Raw genomic sequence first — 15,883 nt, 5'->3', positions numbered from 1 at the left:
TGTCTGCTGTAATGTGTAAAAAGGGGACGCTGTCTGCCGTTATGTGTAAAAAAGGGGACGCTGTCTGCTGTAATGTGTAAAAAAGGGGGACGCTGTCTGCCGTAATGTGTAAAAAGGGGACGCCATCTGCCGTAATGTGTAAAAAGGGGACGCCATCTGCCGTAATGTGTAAAAAGGGGAATCTGTCTGCCATAATGTGTAAAAGGGGCTCTACCTGGTGTAGTGGCGCTACTGTGAAGCGTAATTTGAATAATGGAGACTACTGTGCACCGTAGTATGAATTGGTATTATTTTGTGGTTACGCCCCTTCCCCATGAAGCCACGCCCCCTATATATTTTTCTCGAGCCTACGGCACGCACTGCCCCTATCTTGCATTGTGGGCGCCAATGCCGTTTCTATCACACAGCGCTAAAATGCCTAGTTACAGCACTGCCACCTATACTATATATGATTTTTTTATTTCCCATTACAGAAATCAAAGTTTGTTGATGGGGTGGAGATCCCGGTGCACCTTATTGGAGATGCGGCATACCCTTTGAGGCGATGGCTCATCAAGGGCTTCACACAGCATCTGCCACTCTCTCCGAAACAGGAGCATTTCGCACACACTCTCAGCTCGGCCAGGATGGTGGTGGAGAACGCCTTTGGGAGACTGAAGGGACGCTGGCGGTGTCTACTAAAGCGCAATGACATTGCCATCACCTGGTGCCGGCTGTGGTTGCTGCTTGCTGTATCTTGCACAACTTTTGAGAGATACAGAAGGAACACTTTTTGCAGGAGTGGAATGTTGTGGACACAGAACTGTGCGATACTCCTGTAGAAGCAGCAGAAGCAGCCTACAAGGGGGAGATAAGTAGTGGCAATGCAGAGGAGATACGCAACACCCTCACTGCTAACTTAAGTAATATGACACAGTAGAGGACACAAGGGATATGTTGCAAAACATTTTTGGTTTTATTTTTTGTTTTTTAAAAGTTATGGCTTTATTGTTTCAGTAAAATTCTGTACATGATACCTCACATGTATGAGTTTAATTATAACTTATTTGCAGTTTAAACTGCTGAAAAGTGCTGAATACACATAAACATCATTCTCAAAAACATTAAAGAAAAAAAAAAAAAAGAGTATTTGCCACTGTACGCACATAAATAGAGGGTATAAGGCTTTTACATTTTGCTAAACGTACACTCCCATCTATAGAAGTGGCTGAGGTAATGGCCTGGTTAGAGCCAGACACTTGACAGGCCTGTAAAGTGTTGAATACACATGAACATTAGCAAAAACATTGAAGAAAAAAGAAGAATATTTGCCACTGTAGGCACATAAATAGAGGTCTTAATGCTTGTACATTTAGCTTAACTTACACCCCTGTCTGTAGAAGTGGCTGAGGTAATGGCCAGCTATGGGCCGGACACTTGACATTATTTACAACTGTCTGTATGAAGTGCTGCCCAGTGGATGGGTGAGATTTGTGACATCTGGATAATTATTCTCAGTGCCATGAGGAGTATTATTCACTGTGGCATCTGGATAGGTATACACAGTGCCATGTGTAGTATTATGCCCTGTGCCATCTGGACTATTATGCACTCTTTCATGTGGACTGCTATGCATTGTAACTTCAGGACTGGTCTGCTTATTGACATGTGGACTGCTACGTGCTGGGTCGTGTGATAAATTATTTGCGGTGCCATCTAGATAATGTTGGAGATAAGCCTCCTCCTATCAATCTCCTTCAATTGTCTGTTCGTTACCCTTTGTTTACCAATCGATTGGGACTTCCAGGAAACTGACACCACACGTAGTCATGTCCGTTAAAATGAGACTACCTCTGCTTTATTCAGCAGGGCATTATATAGAGAAAAAAGCTACTTGCATGAACACTTGATACACATCATATTTCAAAACAATAATGCATCTCTTCTCATAACCCCAGACAGGCTGACATCCCCCCTACGTGTCCTTCAGAGAAGTCTAAACACACAGAGACTGTCTAATAACATCTTTTCAAGACTTATAGCTATGACCTTGCTTCGCACAGAATGTACTAACTATGAAATGTCAGCATTATTATGATTAACTCAGCAAAGCATACTTCTACTTCACTACATCATGGCTGCTATTTAACAAAAATGGCTGACATTGCTTAAGCTAAATACATCTATCTTCCTCAGTCCCTCCTTTCATAATAAAATGACATTACAGCTGATAACAATATGACATTACAGTTGAGCTACAAGGCATCACATAAACTCTGCCTAAAAAGACTAAGCAAACAGTCTAGCTATAATGGTGCTAAAGGCTATGTTCCCGTAAGACGGTGCTTGCCACTCTATCCCATGGAAGGTAAAGAACTGTTCGCTTCATATCCATTAAGGTAGACTGCTCACGGCTCCTTCTTGCCAAGCTCTTCTGTAGTTTTGTTAACACTCAGAGGATTCACATCTTTGAGTTTACAGATTTCTTTCAAGCTGAAAGGAAAGGAAACAAAATAGCATCTTAAAATCCAGATATATGCAAATTGCTAAGCCAACAATTTTTTATTAAAAAACATCACTATTCTAACAATCTACTCTTTGATCCGCTAAACCAATTAGCTGGGTTTGAGCAGAACATTTCTCTAAACCATTTCTTGCGCACTATTTGTTTCATTAGTAATAAATATACAACACATTCTTGGAGTTCTCTTCATAAATATTCTTAAAAATATTACACTATTTTAGTAGTATGTATTTGCTTTAAACAAATTAAAACCTCTTATACGCTTATATGTAGTGGGTACAGATGTCCATTCCCCTCCTTTTCCAGATGTGGGCCCATGTGAGCCCAGCATTTCTTAATTAACTGTTATCTTTGAACTTCTAGAGATTTCATGATCTTTACTTTAACTTGACTAACACAAGCTCTAGTGTGATAACACACTTCTTATATACTATATATATAAGAAGCACATACTACATATACTACATATATAAAATGTATATAGTTATATACTAAATACTGGTACGTAACTTTGGATTGGCGGACATGCCAGTCCCTGCCCTCTCCTATGAGAGATATAGAGTATATTATGGCAACAATGAGTACTGAAGTTCCCAATATAATGACCCATAGTGGTCTGTCTAGTTTAGGCCCAATTTGCCTTTGCATGTTTGTGTATTTCATTGTTCAAACTTAACTTGAGCAAAATTGCAGTGGAACCCAAGTTTCTCTTTCCTTAATTGACACAGAAGTGGGCAATGGTCAGCAACACTCGATATGGACCATCAAATCTGGGCTCAAATAACTTTTTCACATGTCTTTCCAGATACACCCGATCTCCTGGTTAAAGCTTGTGGGGATTCAGATTTGCTCCTGAATCTGGGAGAAAGGAAAACTAGAAAATACAGAAGTGTCAGTTTCTTCAGTAAGACTTTTTAACATATGCAGTCAAATTACCATACATATGCTGTAACTCTCATGGATAATAACATCCTATCTCAGGTATGCTATCAAACAATATTTCATAAGGTGAATAACCTATGGTTTTACTGAATATGGTTCTACTATTTAACCAGTACTAAAAATAAACACTTTGGCAGCCCTTTCTGGTTTCTGTGACACACCCACTAACCTGTGGGGGATACATGGAATGCAGTTGTATTACCAAATCATACCTTATGTACTACATTATTTCTTTAATGAAATAAATACTGCTATCTGCTACTATAACTTCTGGAACTACTTTTCTAGCTATTGATTTTGCTGTGGTTCTTTGCCATTGGCAAATAACTGAAAATGTCTGTGGCTACCAATACATCTTTGGCAGTTAGATATAGTCAATTTGCAGTCTTTGATATGGAAAATAACTTTTTTGGGATTGCTCCAAGGATTGACTTGACCTTCTGTCCTGGATTGAACATTTCCAGTAGGCTTACATATCTAGTAGGCTTGCACAAACTTGGTTGCGGCTGGATAACATCCTTGAGCTATCCATCTTCCATTAACTAAATTTTCCATTTGATCCTCTCCATGGCTGACTTAACACATACGTAAAAGCTTTTGGGTAACTATAACTTCTCTTCTAATTTTCATAAGCCAGTGTCTTCTTCTTGTCTGGCTCTTCTTCTTTGCCATGCTGCTTTTTCTTTAGGACCTGCTTGTTCCTGAAATTTCTTCAAATCCTGTAGATCAGGCATTTGAGGCTTTCCTTCTTTCTGTTACTTCTGTCTGTGTGGTGTAGATGGCTACCTTTACTGGTTGGTTGGTTGTTTGGTTGCTTTCTTTATCCACAGGCTACTTTCTCACTCTCTCCTGCTTGGTTCTGAAATTCAATCAGCGTATCTAGTCTGGCACTGGAATGGTTACTGGATAGACTTGCCTTTCCTGCTCGGGGCATCTTGCTGCCCTCTAGGCTTCAGCATCTTGCCAGATTGTTGCTTCTTGTATCAGGAGTGTCATTTCTTGCATGTGCCTGGATCTTTATTATTGCAACCTTTTATGTGGCCCTTGCAAAGCTCTGAACTGGTGTCTGATCAGGGAAGTATGTTGTATGTTTTCGCCACTTGACTTCTTGAAGCCTCTGCTTTTCCATATCTGGCCCACACTCTTGTACTGGGATGGTAAGAATCCTGAATCCACAACTCCATGTTCAGTGGTCACTTACTCCTGTATAAGGAATTCCATCCTCATGGTACCTTGATCCATCCACATATAGCTCATGCTGAGCATTAGGTAGGGCTGTGTATGTAACATATGGCAAGTTGAGGTTCTTGTTCCATTAACGCCACACAAGGAAAAGGAAAATTTTTGATTACTAGAATTATTCTCTTCCTCTTCTGGACCATCCCTCTGGTCATGCATCCATGATGATCTGTCTGTATCTTGCTCTTCTGGACCATCTTCCTGGTCCTTATCATCAACTTCTTGCTTTCCGATTCATCAGTAGATAATCTGTTTTTCCCTCCTTTTGAATGTTGAGATTCAACACCTTTATTGATTACTGCTGGAAAAGGGTTGCTGAGTTGAGGGTAATACATCTTCTGATGGTTACTTGTCGCACTTCGGCAGTGCTACTTCATACATGGTCAGTCTTGCCACTGACAGGTGTTTGGTTCTTGCTTGTTGAAGCTTCTCTGTACCTGCATGTGGTACCTGGATGATAAGTTCATGATTCAGCACTATGCCTGTGCTCTTGTGCTCTTGTCCTCTTCTGGGACTGCTGATTCAGCACTGTGTCTGTGCTCTTGTACTCTTCTAGGACTGTTGCTGCTGCTACTGCTCTGATGCCAGTAGGTGCTCTTTGAGTACTGCTGTCAAGCTTGCTTGAGTGGTAGGCCACTGGTCTTCGCCTCAGTCCATAATTTTGCGTAAGGACTTTTTTGTATGGCCTCATTCTGCAATAGTCAGGTAGTTCTAGGGCTTGAGATGAGGCAACGGCTGCTTCCAATTGTTCAATTGCTTCATTCATCTGTTGCTGTGTGTAGGATGCGGACCCTCCTCCCTTTCAGTGTTGTCACACAATGCTTGCATGTAGACTGGTGCTAAAGGTTTCCGTGTTCTGTAGTGTCCTACTAGGCCCAGGAATGATCATCTGACTTGCTTGACACTAGTTGGCATCTTAGCTTGCAGTATGAATTTCTCCCTTCTCACTTTTGTTATACGTCGGGTACCTTGAGTGTCCTAGGAAGATTACCTCTTGCTTGGCTAGCTGCAATTTCTCCTTCTGAGGCTCTGCAGTCTTGTCCTTCCAAAAACTTCAATAAGGACACTGTCTCTTCTTGGTACTTTTAGTAGTGGTGGCAATCAGCAGTTCATTCACATCCTATATTAGCTGTGTCTTCTGGATAAATCACTGGGTTCTGTAGCCCGTCCCTGGGGTATCCTGGTCCTAGTAGTATTGCTTACTTTCTTCCATAACTGGTACTGTGGAAATGAGCCAATACTGAACTTCTGTTCTAACTTGCTTCTTAATGGCTTTTTGTTCTTTCCTTTGATAAGTTGCTGGAAAGTTCAACTGCTGCTGGTGTGTACTGTATTCTCCTTTGATAAGCTTCAGTTCATTGTACTCCAGCAAAGTCACTGGACATGTACTCCGAGGTCAAGAACTGGGCTGGTATTGGTGACTGTAGTTCTTGCATCTCCTGTCCTTTTAAGTATTTCTGATATCATCAGTTCTTGTGGTATCTCCCTCTGCTGTCTTTTGCGTGTGCTGGCTCCAGTATTCATTAGACACAAACGTCCTTCTCCAGTGGGCAAGGTGACTGTAATCATACCTTCTGCTGTTTCCTCTGGAGACATTATGTTCACTGGGGAGTACCTGAAGAAGCTTGTACTTCATATTGGCAGAAGAAGCATCATTAATTTGTCTTCTGGGACTTTTTTCTGTCTTGTTCCTTATTATTTGCTTTAAACCCAGGAGCGGCTGGTGTTTTAAATCTTCTAATCATGGCATCATCTCTGTAATCTTGCCATGTAGTACTGACCACTTGTCAGATGTCTTTGTTCTTCTTAAAGCAGACTTCCTTTAGTCTCCAAACTTTCATGCAACCTTCATATTGCTTCTCAACTTTTTTTTTCCCAATCACCTCTCCTTATGATTCATCCATTATCCTTCATTCTTTGTCCTTTCTTCACTTGCATATTTTTTCACACTGCTGCTAGCATGTAATCTTCTTAGTCCAAGTCCACCCATGCTGGTGTTCAACATAATGATGTCCATGCTGGGAATTGTTGTTCCTCTGTCTTACTTTTCCTGTGAGAGGTAGACTTGTATAGCAGCTTGTATTTCAGGTTACATCTTTGCTTTCTTGCAGGGGTAGGGCTTAACCTCCCAATCCAGTCGTTGTGATGGCCTGATCTGTAAGCAAACGTGGAGGAATCTGGTTGTGCATAAAAACAGCTTTTGAAACCCTTGTGTCCCCTGTGGGTAAAGTCACCTGCTGCTGACACAGGGGCAGCACACCCTCACATTCTATCATCTCGTGTGTGCTGCCTAACGTATGGCTGATCAGAAACCTGCTGCCGTGCTTTTAAAACCTGTTCTAAATTTACTAAACAGGGTCTATATATATATATATATATACATATACATACACTGCTCAAAAAAATAAATGGAACACTAAAATAGCACATCCTAGATCTGAATGAATTAAATATTCTTATTAAATACTTTAAGTTCTTTACATAGTTGAATGTGCTGACAACAAAATCACACAAAAATTATCAATGGAAATCAAATTTATTAACCAATGGAGGTCTGGATTTGGAGTCACACTCAAAATTAAAGTGGAAAAACACACTACAGGCTGATCCAACTTTGATGTAATGTCCTTAAAACAAGTCAAAATGAGGCTCAGTAGTGTGTGTGGCCTCCACGTGCATGTATGACCTCCATACAATGCCTGGGCATGCTCCTGATGAGGTGGCGGATGGTCTCCTGAGGGATCTCCTCCCAGACCTGGACTATAGCATCCGCCAACTCCTGGACAGTCTGTGGTGCAACGTGGCGTTGGTGGATGGCGCGAGACATGATGTCCCAGATGTGCTCAATTGGATTCAGGTCTGGGGAACAGGCGGGCCAGTCCATAGCATCAATGCCTTTGTCTTGCAAGAACTGCTGACACACTCCAGCCACATGAGGTCTAGCATTGTCTTGTATTAGGAGGAACCCAGGGCCAACCGCACCAGAATATGGTCTCACAAGGGGTCTGAGGCTCTCATCTCGGTACCTAATGGCAGTCAGGCTACCTCTGGCGAGCACATGGAGGACTGTGCGGCCCCCCAAAGAAATGCCACCCCACACTATTACTGACCCACTGCCAAACCGGTCATGCTGGAGGATGTTGCAAGCAGCAGAACGTTCTCCTTGGCATCTCCAGACTCTGTCACGTCTGTCACATGTGCTCAGTGAGAACCTGCATTCATCTGTGCAGAGCACAGGGTGCTAGTGGCGAATTTGCCAATCTTGGTGTTCTCTGGCAAATGCCAAACGTTCTGCACGGTGTTGGGCTGAAAGCACAACCCCCACCTGTGGACGTCGGGCTCTCATACCACCCTCATGGAGTCTGTTTCTGATCGTTTGAGTAGACACATGCATATTTGTGGCTTGCTGGAGGTCATTTTGCAGAGCTCTGGCAGTGCTCCTCCTGTTCCTCCTTGCACAAATGCGGAGGTAGCGGTCCTACTGCTGGGTTGTTGACCTCCTACGGCCTCCACCACGTCTCCTGATGTACTGACCTGTCTCCTTGTAGCGCCTCCATGCTCTGGACACTACGCTGACAGACACAGCAAACCTTCTTGCCACAGCTCGCATTGATGTGCCATCCTGGATGAGCTGCACTACCTGAGCAACTTGTGTGGGTTGTAGACTCCGTCTCATGCTACCACTAGAGGGAAAGCACCGCCAGCTTTCAAAAGTGACCAAAACATCAGCCAGAAAGCATAGGAGCTGAGAAGTGGTCTGTGGTCACCACCTGCAGAACAACTCCTTTATTGGGGGTGTCTTGCTAATTGCCTATAATTTCCACCTGTTGTCTATTCCATTTGCACAACAGCATGTGAAATTGATTGTCAATCAGTGTTGCTTCCTAAGTGGACAGTTTGATTTAACAGAAGTGTGATTGACTTGGAGTTACATTGTGTTGTTTAAGTGTTCCTTTTATTTTTTTGAGCAGTGTATATATCATACATCATACACGTATTTACTCAAAGAATGCAGCAGGATTCTATTCCCTCATATCTGGCAACTTGTTTACAATTCCCTACACATTTTACTGACACCATGGTATGTAATGTTCTCAATCAATATGTTTGGAGCTGCCATATCTAACTCATTTTTTCCCCCTGTATCAAAAACTGCATCACAAAACTTTTACTATTTTAAATAATAATAAAGCACCGTAATAATGAGCACTATGCTTACTATCCTTCAGCTACCTGACAGCTGAGAATTATTCTCTAACCCAAAACTAAAATACACATTGCATATGTGAAAAAATGACTTTATGGAAATATATATAAATCTGCATAATTATGCGTAGTCACCCATCAATATACTTTGCAGTAGCATGTTTTATAAAACTTACTGCTTTCTAATTATCTTTAACGCATTCTAAGGCATTCAGGAATAAAAATGACAATTGTTTTTCTAATGCAATTTTTCTTTACTGTTATGTTATATATATTATATTATGTTATCCATATTCCGTAGTCATAAACATTTGTACATCCGCAAGTCATTAGTCACATAGAACTAACATGTGAATTGTTACCTTATTTCCCATCCCCAGTCTGTATATTTACAGAGCACATAGAACAACAGATTATACTTGATAATGTTACTATTATGATAAACCTTGATATATCAGTTATCTATTGTTCAGAGTTTGTAATATTTTGGATTTACCCACTAGTACTTTGGTCATATGGAATCAGCCTTTGTGGTTTCCCTGAGGGATTTACAACATAGACGGGCTGTAGCGGTTCCTTTCTCTTTGCTATTGCGATCTAGACGATGTATTGCTATGCATAACTTGGTCTGAGAACATTCACATCTCCCGGAACCCTGCTTATAGGGAGTAACCCTTAACTCTCCCTCATTACCGCTTCTAGCAGTACATGCTGTGGGCAGTATGCCAGTCTTATCAGTTCTGCTTTTTCCAAAACCAGGAACATTACACTTTGTATAAACCAGGGAACAATTTGGATACACTGTTCTTGTGGATGACATAATAAAACTATTCTGGAGGTTGGACACAAACAAACCATTAAGTATTTTAACATTTAACACTTAGGTACTTTTCCCAACTATCAATATCCAGGATCTAAAGGATCGTAGGATATGCAGCTTTGTGCTCGATTTCCTGAACTAGCAAGGAAACTCAGCCACTCTCTACCGATATCACTTGGTATTGGAATAAAGTGACAACCCATCAATATATAAACACTTTCTACTGAGTATATAAAAGGACCCTGCCCTTTCTTTTCTATAAATGCCACACACAAACATTCTGAGCATACGTCTTCTGTCAACATGTGTATACGCTTTTAACTACTTATTCATACAGGTGATGTATTAAACCTTATGCCCCTGAAGCAGTTTGTCAAATTCTAAACAGTGTCAGTAAAACCTTGTTTATCAATTCAGTGTTTGTTGTTTGCTTCAAATCTCCCTCATTAGTAAACACTTCCCTTCCTCTAGAAAGTTTGCCCCTTACACAAATTGAGCTTATTTTTCCTTCCCTAGTACTGACAGGGGCTCACTGTGCGGTTCCTTTGCGTGATTGATCAATTCACTTTGCAAAATTCTTTGGGCTACACCTTTAATTTGTACTGCACAGTATCAAAACAACAAGTCAGTATATACCTCAGCTTAAAAGAATTAACTCCTTCAAGCATCACACTTACAGCAATAAGTGTTTTCTTAGGAAAATACCTCAGTTTAAGAGACTTGCCTCTCATTAACGTCACACTTCTTATTTAAGTGTTTTCTATATTCATCAGCAATGCGGGACCAAAATGAAACAAACCACTTGGATTTTTAATCCTCTGACACAACAAACCAAAATCTGTTATTACTGACTTAGAACCATCTAGTTCACAAAGACCAAATCATGGGTCATATATCTTCTCATATGCAAATGAATTACCTTTGGCAACAATAGATTTAAAAAAAAAATTCTAATAATATTAAACTCTTTGAACAGACAGGAATAAATTCTGGTGACAAGTAATTAATAGATGGACAAGCATAGACAATATACTGCAATATATCAGCCAGTGCACTTTTCTATGAAAAACTGACCAGTATTGCCAAATCTTATATGTCAAACCGACTGCAGTTTTCTTGTATTAACAGACACACACTCACACACATACCCTGGCTGTACTGGATTGCAAAGACTGAGTATATTTTTAAATGCCTTAACCTAAGTCTATGCCATCTGGTTAAACGTTGTTCATAGTCAGAAGGATTTCCTTCACCAAGTATAGCTCTGGAACCAAGGAGTATATAATTAACAGGTAGTTTATCAAGACAATACAGAAATTTATCACCAATACATTTTTCTATCACCACCTTATCAACATGACACGCCACAACGGTTGCAAAACCTGTCTTAAGGTTCCCCACAAAACTAAAATCACTATATTGCAAATATACCTTTAAAATCACAATATTCTGACTCAATAGCAGGATTACCCCACAAAAATTCTGAACATTTGCAATTATGACACGTTTTCTAAAAATAAAACCACATTTTTCCTTACAAAAGTCAAACTGAAACTTGTAACTCTAAAATAAAATCACATTTTTCCCTTGCAACAGTGAACCTAAAACTTATCAGCACACATAGACAAATAATGAATGTTTATCAAACAGACAGACAATTGGGTCCAAATAATCGAGTATTGCTTACCCCATCAGATGAACAGACCAGATGAATGTATATACAAGTACTGACAAAGTTATCCATTTGATATATATAATGATCAAGCTTCAGATTACTTACCCGGGTATGTCAGCAGTTGCACACACATCCAACAGCCGCATTGTTATCTGATATTGATAAGCTCATCGATGCCGGAACAATAGCCGACATGTAACTGTTGGAGGTCAACCTCCTCCCATCAATTTCCTTCAATTGTCTGTTTGTTACCCTTTGTTTACCAATTGATTGGGAATCCCAGGAAACTGACACCACACGTAGCTATGTCCGTTAAAATGAGACTACCTCTACTTTATTCAGCAGGGCATTATATAGAGAAAAAAGCTACTTGCATGAACACTTGATACACGTCATATTTCAAAACAATAATGCATCTCTTCTCATAACTCCTCTCAGGCTGACATCCCCCTACGTGTCCTTCAGAGAAGTCTAAACACACAGAGACTGTCTAATAACATGTTTTCAAGACTTATAGCTACAACCTTGCTTCGCACAGAATGTACTAACTATGAAATGTAGCAGGTGGGTGTTATACACTGTACCTAAAATAACACTGTCCTCCCGGCCCTGATGGGAAATTGAAGTAGGTGGATGTTTAACAAAATTAACAAAATATACTGTAATAAAGTACACTGGAAGACCTCATGTTTTTCTCTGTGCGAGTCTCGGCTCCTCTCTGCGCGTGTGATGTCATACACACATGTGTCATGACTGGTCACATGCACAATACTGCAGGACTGGAGATACAGAAGTGCACTGGATCCGGCACCCAACAGCCGTCTCCTCACTTGCAGTTTCCAGGAGTATTCAGCCAGCCCAGAACTCAGACATTTTTCGGCGAAGGTTGTGGTCCACCGGAAATGCCCTTCATACAGCCTTATCCGTGGGCCCCTCTGGGCACTACAGGGCCCTAAGCAGCCGCCTTGGTTGCATTGTGGTAAATCATCCTCTGGGTAGAGGGAGATATGAACCCTTATGAGTTGTTATGTACTTTTGTTATTCTATAATATAACATGTAAGTATTCTTAAAACAAGTATAGCAAAACCTACAGTAAAATTAAACAAATAGTTCATCTAAAATAATATGTGAACTATTTGTTTCATTTTCTCTCCTTTTTCTAAACAATTTACTGTGTCGTTTCAAAAAACTTACCAAACACCCTCTTCAGATGGCATTAGCCACAGTAGCTTATAGGTTACAGTTCAGTGTCTCTGGAGAGATAGCTTTGGATCACTCCACAGTAGGCTGGAATTTGTACATTGGGCCTTATTTAGCTTCAGTTGCAAAATTGCTTAATCGCAAATCGGCGATAATCGCCAAACTGTGCTGTGAATGCATTGTGCGTGCACAAAGAATAAATTGTGATTACAATTTAGTGAAATGCGGTTGCAACTTGATTGACAGGAAATGACCGTTCGTGGGTGTTGACATGGCGTTTGTGAGGAGTGACTGGAAAAATGCATGCGGATCATGGCCGTTTTCTGGCGTGTACCTGATGTCAGTTGCATTGGATTGTGACTAAAAACATGACGCCAATGTGACTGCATTCTCATTGTTCTGAGTAGCCCTGGGTCAACCACAATTGCCAATGGTACTTGATTTCTGCGTATGCATCGCAAGTATACAACTGCATACATCATTTTGCAATTGCATTGGTGGGCGTCTTTTACCTTTCTGCACGGCTCTTCACATGTGATTTTTAGCAGAAGCTGGATTAAGAATATCACAGTTTCTGTCTCAATAGTGATCCAAGCTGGATTAGGCCCATAGTTTAAACACCTCATTTACCATTGTGATAAGCATGCGCAGAAGATGCTGTTAATGAGTCAATGTCATCATCGGGCCGACATCCTTATCTGATGCCCTGTACTGGCATGGTTTTAATGGTAAATTACTCTGTTCATTCCTCTATTATTTTTATGAGTTGCGTTGAGAACAGATATTAGTTAATGGGGTTTTTATGCAACTCCGCATTGTAGCATATATACTGTATGGTTTTTCAACAAAACATACAAGACTTTGTGTTATCAGAGTGTATTGATGTCAGCAGTCTCTGGAACTCTCCTTATTCGTTTGCTCCGCTGTGACATTGCCTAAATAGAGGAAACTATTCTATGTTTAATGCATTTACGGCTCATCCATGTAGCCAGAAACCTTAGGATGCACTGTAAACTGTAAAGTGAGTTCACCGCCAGCAATGTATCTACTGGTCCCTATACAATGCTGCATATTCGTCCGTAATATACCTACTGGAATGCACCTGTAGGAAGAAGTACGTGGGCAAGACCAAGAGACCGTTAAAAATGAGGATCCAGGAGCACATAAGAAACATTAAAAATAAAGTAGAGAGCCATACTGTCTCCAGACATTTTACGTCACAACACAATTCTAATCCTGAGGACCTCACGTTTAAAGCTATAGAACACGTGTGTCTGGGAGAAAGAGGCGGAGACCTGGCGAATAAACTCTCGAGAAGGGAGATGTACTGGATATTCCAGCTGCAGACCCTACAACCCATGGGTCTAAATGAAGGTTATGAGATCGCACCTTTTCTATGAGGTGCTGTATCATCTAATTATCCCTGGGTCCCCCCGGTTCCCACCACAACCTGCTCTCGCACATCCCCACAACCCTCACCATTGCCTATTTGTACACTGGTAATACTAATAAAAATATATAACTACTAAGACTCGAGTGCTGTTTCTGGTGTTACGATGTCTACTTTCATGTACAGTCAAACCACACTGGCACGCCCAACCTCGTCCGATCTTGGAAGCTAAGCAGTGTTTTGGGCCTGATCAGTACCAGGGAGGGGGACTGCCTGGGAATATCAGGTACTGTAAAGAAGGACAAAATGACGCCAAGCCAACTAGAGACCGTATCGACATCACTGAATACCAAACAGGTTCACGATTTGCACAACAAACCAGATAAACACTGAATATGGAGGGCGATACCGTTACAGGTTACCCAACATCATTTTCTGTCACTTGTAATCAGTTTCACTTTGATACCCATAGCCTCGATGTATAATTGTACTCACAGTAAGGATTACGTCCATGTCAGCACTCTCCCTATCCTCTAGTATTAGTTCACTCACCTAAGGGTGGATCACATTAAACTCATCCTCTCCTCCTTCCCTTCCCCCCCCCCCCCCCCCCCACTTATTAATGACACCTAGGAGCGTCAGTACCACTATGCATACTAGTAATTTGTATCTCTGAAGGTTTCATATTAATGCCTACACCTGATAAGAATCACATCGTATTTTTCATTTTTTGTATTCTTTGTATTTTATACATAGTTTGTATATATCCATTCCAGCCATTTGATAATCATCTCCCTCTGATATAACTTTTCATGTTTGCTCATATAAAACTAGCATGCATGTTTTTCACCAATCTTTTTTCTTATTTACATGGAATGGTTTCCATGGATACCGGCATACCCTGTCACCAAAAACTCCCCCAAGATGGCCGCCGCATGTACAAGTACTGTATGGGAATTCCCAACAACAACATGGCCGCCATAGTACTGAATGAGAAGGACTATCAAGCTTACAGCATACTTGCATCTGACTCCAGAGCCACAAGAGACGCCGCAGACGCATGCGCGGTACGCACGGAACGCCGTCGACGCATGCGCAATAAGAAACCGGAAGTGGGGCGGAAGTTAGCCCGGAACACGTGACCCGCGATCCCCGTCACCGGAAGTGTGGCGGAAGTGCCGCACTTTAGTAATAATGCACGTTTTGAACCTACGGACACTGTTTTAAGCACTTCGTTTTTTCTTAATTATGTACCCATAGTGATTCCTAGAGCTATGACTTTGTTAAACACCATTTCCTTGACTGTTCTCCAGACCAAATGTATATAATTAGGTCACATGACTGAGTGTGACATCACAATCCCTGAGCAAACATATCAGGGTATAAATAGCTGGTCAATTCAGTAGGTCCCTACCCTTTGAAGAAGTCTGATTGAGACGAAATGCGTTGGGTGCCCTGCAGTGACCCCCCCAGCCTTTTAAAAAGCTAAGTCCAAATCCCTTACCTTTTTATTGAGATTTTATATGCTTTTAAACCAGTACTTGTGAAATATTCTGTATTTTATTCCATTATTATATTAAACGGCTTGTTTGTTAATTTTATATTTTTTGGCTCATAAATCGTAATTTATAGTGCATGTATTTTAAACAACACCAGTCGCCGGTACCCATATTCCCCCATTCTAAATGCTGCATATTGTGTCACATAAACAGCAATGAAATATGACCCAAGAATATGCTGCAGACTCATATTAGCCCCTATGGGTGAAATGTAATCTTATTGCAGGCTGTGCGGGACTTTGTGTGAGTCTTTATTTTGGCTGTGCCGTGTAAATGATTGCTGCTTTAAAAATACAGGTAAACTCGCACAAAGTCCCGCACAGCCTGCAACTCGCAGACCATTACATT

The 15,883-nt window shown here is 41.0% G+C and overlaps 1 pseudogene; it reads left to right on the top strand.

Moving 5' to 3' along the window:
- Positions 1-14,154: 14,154 nt before the first annotated feature.
- LOC134950092 (5S ribosomal RNA) lies at positions 14,155-14,274 on the top strand (annotated as a pseudogene).
- Positions 14,275-15,883: the final 1,609 nt, after the last annotated feature.

This window comes from Pseudophryne corroboree, chromosome 8 (assembly GCF_028390025.1).
Source record: "Pseudophryne corroboree isolate aPseCor3 chromosome 8, aPseCor3.hap2, whole genome shotgun sequence".
NCBI classification, from domain to species: Eukaryota; Metazoa; Chordata; class Amphibia; order Anura; family Myobatrachidae; genus Pseudophryne; species Pseudophryne corroboree.
This window is presented reverse-complemented; position numbering and strand designations above follow the sequence as displayed.